This window comes from Rhinopithecus bieti, unplaced genomic scaffold (assembly GCF_001698545.2).
Source record: "Rhinopithecus bieti isolate Rb0 unplaced genomic scaffold, ASM169854v2 scaffold_68244, whole genome shotgun sequence".
NCBI classification, from domain to species: Eukaryota; Metazoa; Chordata; class Mammalia; order Primates; family Cercopithecidae; genus Rhinopithecus; species Rhinopithecus bieti.
Window position 1 is genome coordinate 621935 of NW_016825829.1, and position 7073 is coordinate 629007.

Genomic DNA, 7073 nt, shown 5'->3' on the forward strand with positions numbered 1-7073 from the left:
ATAGGGGTAAACCTTTTGACTTTGGATTAGACAATGATTTCTTAGATATGACACTTCAAGCACAGCAACCAAAGACAAACTAGATAAACTAGATTTCATCAAAATTAAAAAAACTTTCACACTTCAAAAGACACGATCAAGAAAGTAAAAAGACAATCCAAAGGAAGGGAGAATGTTTTCACAAATCATCTATCTGATAAGAATCCAGTATCCAGGGCCGGGCGCGGTGGCTCAAGCCTGTAATCCCAGCACTTTGGGAGGCCGAGACGGGCGGATCACGAGGTCAGGAGATCGAGACCATCCTGGCTAACACTGTGAAACCCCATCTCTACTAAAAAAATACAAAAAACTAGCCGGGCGAGGTGGCGGGCGCCTGTAGTCCCAGCTACTTGGGAGGCTGAGGCAGGAGAATGGCGGTAAACCCGGGAGGCGGAGCTTGCAGTGAGCTGAGATTCGGCCACTGCACTCCAGCCCGGGCGACAGAGCGAGACTCCGTCTCAAAAAAAAAAAAGAATCCAGTATCCAGAATATACAAAGGACTGTTACAATTCGACAATAAAATACAAAGGGAAAAGAATAAGAACAAGGGTTTGCAAGCTAAGTGTAAGAAAGAGCCTGGGTTCTGACTGGGTGCAGTGGCCCACACCTGTAATCCCAGCACTTTGGCAGGCTGAGGCGGGTTGATCACCTAAGGTCAGGAGTTCGAGACCAGCCTGGCCAACATGATGAAACCCCGTCCCTACTAAAATACAAAATTAGCTGGGCATGGTGGTGTGCGCCTGTAATCCCAGATACTCGGAAGGCTGAGGCAGAAGAATCACTTGAACCCAGGAGGCGGAGGTTGTAGTGAGCCAAGATCGCATCATTGCATTCCGGCCCAGGTGACAAGAGCGAAACTCCGTTTCAAAAAAAAAAGAAAGAGCCTGGGTTCCTTAACTTATTGCTGAATTTCCCCAAACAGACTTATTGTTGTCTTCTGATAAGCTCTTGCTTGTTACCAGTTTAAGCTATTGCAGCAGGATTTTCTGTTATTTGCAGCTGAATACAAACCTAACTGATAACGCCAGCTACTGCTAAATTGTTATACTTAGCAGAGTTCAACAAGTACAGTTGCTTCTGCATTCAAAATCCAGTCATTCCTCACACTGCCCACAGCCGGTACCCTGACAGAACCCACCATGCTTATCTGAGCTCTGCAGTGGCTTCCTAACTGGTTTCTGCTTTTGTCCATGTTCCCCTTCACTCTGTTGTCAGCCAGAGTTCAGTTAAGAATGAAATTCAGATCATGCTACTCCTCTGCTCTAATCCTCCAGTGACATCCCATCTCACTCACATAAATGCCAATATCTTTATTCCATCTACAAGGCAAGTAGTATTGGTCTGATATGGCACTCCCTTGACCTCTTGGACTTTACCTCTTACTACAAATGTCCCCTCACTCAATTCACCCAACTAAAATGGCACCCTTGCTATTCCTCAAACAGGAAGACTTTGGACCTGTTCCCCTATCTGGAATACCCCTACTCCATACACCTTTACGCTAGACTCTTAACTCGCCTGAGGTCTTTACTCAAAGCTATCATCTGGCAAGGCATGGTGACTCACACCTACAGTCCCAACACGTTGTGAGGTCAAGGTGGGAGGATCACTTGAGCCCAGGAGTTCAAGGCTGCAGTAAGCTACGATTGTGATGCTGCATTCCAGCCTGGGTTAAAGAGCAAGACCCTGTCCCACCACTCCCCCCAAAAAAACAGCTGTCACCTCAGTGGACCTTCCCTGAACACCCTATTTAAAATATTAACACTGGCCAGGCATGGTGGCTCATGCCTGTAATCCTAGCACTTTGGGAGGCCTAGGCAGGCAGATCACATGAGGCTGGGAGTTCGAGACCAGTCTGGCCATCGTGGTGAAATCCCATCTCTACTAAAACACAAAATTACCCAGGCGTGGCCAGGCGCAGTGGCTCACACCTATAATCCCGGCACTTTGGGAGGCCGAGGCGGGTGGATCACGAGGTCAAGAGATCGAGACCATCTTGGCCAATATGGTGAAACCCCGTTTCTACTAAATATACAAAATTAGCCAAGCGTGGTGGCACGTGCCTGTAGTCCTAGCTACTCGGGAAGCTGACGCAGGAGAATCGCTTGAACCCGGGAGGCAGAGGTTGCAGTGTGCCGAGATCGCACCACCGCAGTCCAGCCTAGCAACAAAGCAAGACTCCGTCTCAAAAAAAAAAAAAAAAATTACAGGCCGGGCGTGGTGCCTCATGCCTGTAATCCCAGCACTTTGGGAGGCCGAGGTGGGCGGATCACGAGGTGAGGAGATCAAGACCATCCTGGCTGACACAGTGAAACCCCATCTCTACTAAAATACAAAAAATTAGCTGGGCGTGGTGGCGGGCGCCTGTAGTCCCAGCTACTTGGGAGGCTGAGGCAGGAGAATGGCGTGAACCCGGGAGGCGGAGCTTGCAGTGAGCCAAGATGCACTCCAGCCTGGGCGACAGAGCAAGACTCAGGGGGGAAAAAAAAATTACCCAGGCGTGACGGTGCATGTCTATAATCCCAGCTAATCAGGAGGCTGAGGCATAAGAATCGCTTGAACCCAAGAGGCAGAGGTTGCAGTGAGCCAAGATCACACCAGTGCACTGCAGCCTGGCTGACAAAGCAAGACTGCCTCAAAAAACAAAACAAAACAAAACAAAATAAAATAAAATAAAATAAAATGTCAACACTTAGTGCTACAGCTTTTTTGGAAGTTGTCTAGCAGGCTTTCTGGGTTTTGCTGGAAAGCCCTTAAAAAAATTTTTTTTAATAAAATAAGTTAACACTTGATTAACCCTGACATTTCCCTATCCCATTCCCTGCTTTGACGTTCCTCCACTTATTAACATACTGTATATTTTACTTATCTATCTTGCTTATTGTCTATGTCCTTCATTAGAATGAAAGCTTCATGAGGACACAGCTTTGTCTGCTCACTGCTGAGCCGTGCATCTAGAACAGTGCCAGGTACATAGTACATGTTTAGTAAATATTTACTGATGAATGAATAAAGTCAGGGAAACACTAGATAGGAATCTGAAGGAGAATAAGAAAGTGCCAGAAGCAAGTATCAATTGCCTCCTAATTACTGTGAGGACCCTCCCAAGCATGCTAGACTTGCTGAGACTGCGGCCAGCCCCACACGGAACTCCCACATCCTGTATGCTGAGCAGAGCACATAAGTTCATACTTAGACTGAGGCCCTTGCATGGCGTGACACCACGGTTCCACACAAAAGAGCAAGAGCCATAAAACAGAACAGATACTTTCTAAATTGCTTTAGTCAATCTTACTTTGAGAAGAGGATTTTTTGGCTGAAGCACATGAACAGAAATGCCAAAATCCAAACTTTGTGAGCAGTGTTTGTTACTCAAAATTAGTGAATACCTCCTTTCTCAACAGCAAAATACATACAAATATGACAAATATGCATTTTATTTAAAATAACTATAAATAAACCTAATGCAGTTGATTTCAGAGAATGCTAAGAACCTTTAAAAGTTATTATTCTAGCCAGGGGCAGTGGCTCACACCTGTAATCCCAGCACTTTGGGAGGCCGAGGTGGACGGATTACGAGGTCAGGAGTTCAAGACCAGCCTGGCCAACATGGTGAAACTCCATCTCTACTAAAATACAAAATTAGCTGGACATGGTGGTGAGCACCTGTAATCCCAGCTACTTTGGAGGCTGAGGCAAGAGAATCATTTGAACCTGGGAGGTGGAGGTTGCAGTGAGCCAAGATCATACCACCGCACTCCAGCCTGGGTGACAATGTGAGACTACGTCTCAAAAAAAATAAAGAAAAAAAAATTATTGGCCAGGCGCAGTGGCTCACGCCTGTAATCCCAGAACTTTGGGAGGCCGAGGCGGGTGGATCACCTGAGGTCGGGAGTTCGAGACCAGCCTGACCAACATGGAGAAACTCCGTCTCTACTAAAATACAAAATTAGCTGGGCCTGGTGGCACATGCCTATAATCCCAGCTACTAGGGAGGCTGAGGCAGGAGAATTGCTTGAATCTGGGAGGTAGAGGTTGCGGTGAGCCGAGATCGTGCCATCGCACTCCAGCCTGGGCAACAAGAGTGAAACTCCGCCTCAAAAAAAATAAAAAAAGAAAAGAAATTATTACTGTAAACTACTTTTGTTTTACAGCATTTTAAATCTATCTTACGATATGCATAGATTATATCTGGCAGGATACATGAGGAACTGTAATAGTGCTTGTTCTTGGGGACAAAGTTAGCTACTCAGATGAAAGGGGTGGAAGGAAGATATTTTAATTATTGCCCTTTTGTAATTATGGAATTTGTGTCATGTCAATGTATTACTTATGCAAAATAATAATTTTTTTTTTTTTTTGAGACAGAGTCTCGCTCTTTCACCCAGGCTGGAGTGCAGTGGCGCAGTCTCAGCTCACTGAAGCCTCTACCTCCTGGGTTCCAGCGATTTTCCTGCCTCAGCCTCCCAGGTAGCTGGCATTACAGGCACGTGCCACCATGACCAACTAATTTTGTATTTTAGTAGAGATAGGGTTTCACCATGTTAGCCAGACCGGTCTCGAACTCCTGACCTCAGGTGATTCGTCCGCCTACGCCTCCCAAAGTGCTTGGATTAAAGGCATGAGCCACCTTGCCAGGCCTGATTAAATTTTAAAATAAGGTAATCATATATTACCTTAAAATAAAGTAATAAAACAAAATCTATCTCCTTTGTAAAGGCAGCAAAGGAAATTTCTTGATACCTATATTTTGAAGATAAGCAAATGCAGGTTCTATCCAATCAGCATAGGAAAGAGACGGCATATTTTCAGAATGATCAAGTGTCTGAAGCAGCCCAGCAGAAAGGTCTTCCTTCCCATCAAGAGCCCAGTTTAGTGTTTACACAAGATACATGCAATGTGTGAACTTCTATGACACCTACCTCCTAGAAAGGCACTACAGTAAATTTCTGGAAGGATGAGAAATTACTTACTGAAGAGATAAGCCAAATTGTTTAAAATTTCTCTAAATATCCAAAAAGTTTTTCCATCCTTTAGAAGAATTTATTCCTAAATTTTATTCTAACAAATAAGCCTAACACTGCTCTCCAAATCCTCTTTTCTAATTAAACTTCAAGACAAGGCAAGGATCATAACAGAAACAAGAACAAGAATATTACTAAAATTATCAGTCTTAATAGGAGAGATTCTCATCCAATGCCAATCTGATACACATCCAGACGGAAATAGAACACTGAGAGGTAAGAGAAAGGCTGAACTGCAGCAGAGTATTCATAAACTCCCTGCTGACCTCAGACACACACTCCAAGTCGCTGGGTTCCGCTATATGTTTTTAAATGGTTCTCTTTTTCTGTTTCTAAAATCTCCCCAAGAACAAGCACAGAGACCTCTGAGCTTCCAAAAAATAAAAGCTGTCAGCAATGAGGCAAACAGAAACCTTTCACAGCATTAATCGAGATGATCCACGGATCTGCAGACTCCCCATATGTCTGCAAGCCTGACTGAATACTGGTAAATGATACCTCATTCATCCCTCGGCAATTAACCTCCCCCTCAGCAACGTGTTAGTTTTATTCCCCAACAAAATAAGGCAACAAACTTGAATCAATACTCTTCCTAATATTTAGATAATTTTATTAAATACCACGTAAGTTCACCACTTTATTTGGCAACCACAACTCATTCAAATGCCTGCACACCCAACTTGCGCTTAGATGAGCAGGTTCTTAGGTGGGTGCTTAAAATCGTGTTACTACCACCCCGCGATCTGAACTACGTGAAACGCCCGAGAATGTAGGAAGAGCCTCAATCTCAAGCTGTTTTAAGTGCCACTTGGAAAAGAAATCTCCCATTGACGCGCCCTCACCTCCCGCCCCCCACCCCAGCCACCCCGCGAGGCCGTCCTAAAAGATTATGTCATCCACTGCACCCCCATGATCTCCAGCTCCAAACCCGCCCTCCTCTCGAGGTGTCCGGCCCCCCAGCCCTCTTCCCTCCAGACTAGATGCGAGGAAGTGGCCTGACAAATCTCGGCTCTCCAAGTTCCTCTTCACACCACAGTTAAACCCCGCCCAGTTTCTCGCAAATAAAAAGAAGCAGTTTCGCCCAACTCTTCGCATGCCTGGGAAGGGAGATGAGGGCTGAGCCGTGCTCCTCGGTGAATCAAGACAGGTCCCAACGAGGCCTCTGCCTCCCCTTGCGGGAGGACCCAAGACCCAAGTGCGGGACCGGGGCTGAAGTGGGGGAAGGTCTCGCGCAGGAGGGGGCAGGTGCCCTCATGGTCTGGGTTGTTGGTACTGTCGCTGCGGGCCGGGTTTCGTGTCGCCGGCCCGCAGGCTGCAGGGTTCCGCCATCCCGCCGTAGGCTTGGGACCGCCGGGACATGGAGCTGCAGCGGGCCCAAACTCACGGTCGGTGCAGCGGCTCCTCAGCCACAGCCGGGCCGGGTGGCGGCGGGGCGGCGGCGGGGGTGGGCGCAGCTGAGGCAGCTCGGCCTGTGCCTGCGGCGGCTGAGGAAGCTGAGGAGGAGGCGGCGGCCGCGGCGGCGGTGGCGGCGGTGTGCTGCTGCTGCCCTGCTGCTGCTGCTGCCTGGAAGGACTTGAGGGACTCGAAGGCCTTCATCAGCTTTTCAGGGTCGCCATGGCGGTCTCCCGCCCGGCTGGGCAGATCCCCCGGAGCCTCGGGCCCGACTCGCAGCGCAGCTCAGCACCGGGGCAATGAATGGGGCTCTGGGCGCAGGTAAAGCGGAACCGAAGCGGCCGTCCTACTTGGACCCGTCCGGCAGCCCCGCGGCGCCTTGCGGTCTCAAAAACGCTGCGCGGCGGAGGCGGGGCCACGCCGCCAGCATGATGACAGCCCCTAGCCTGCGGACTCATGCCAATGACTGGCCAGGGAGCCAGCCCGTCCCCGCGCCGCGTGTTCCTCACAGAGCCACCAAGGCCTCTGACAGCGCAGCGCCCACCTGGGCGAAGGCGCGGGGCAACGCAGAGGGACGGAGCGGGCGAGACCTGTAATGGGGTGGGGGCGAACCTGTGA

At 48.5% G+C, this 7073-nt stretch overlaps 1 protein-coding gene across 2 annotated transcripts in view; it reads right to left on the reverse strand.

Annotated features, from left to right (window-relative positions):
- Nucleotides 1-6549, reverse strand: part of HTT (huntingtin) — a 166191-nt gene extending 159642 nt beyond the window's left edge. For both annotated transcript variants that reach the window (XM_017863158.1, XM_017863159.1), the window contains exon 1: nucleotides 6448-6549. The gene's annotated coding sequence lies outside the window, so the exon portion shown is untranslated. The remainder of the gene's footprint in view (nucleotides 1-6447) is intronic.
- Between the last annotated feature and the right edge of the window lie 524 nt (nucleotides 6550-7073).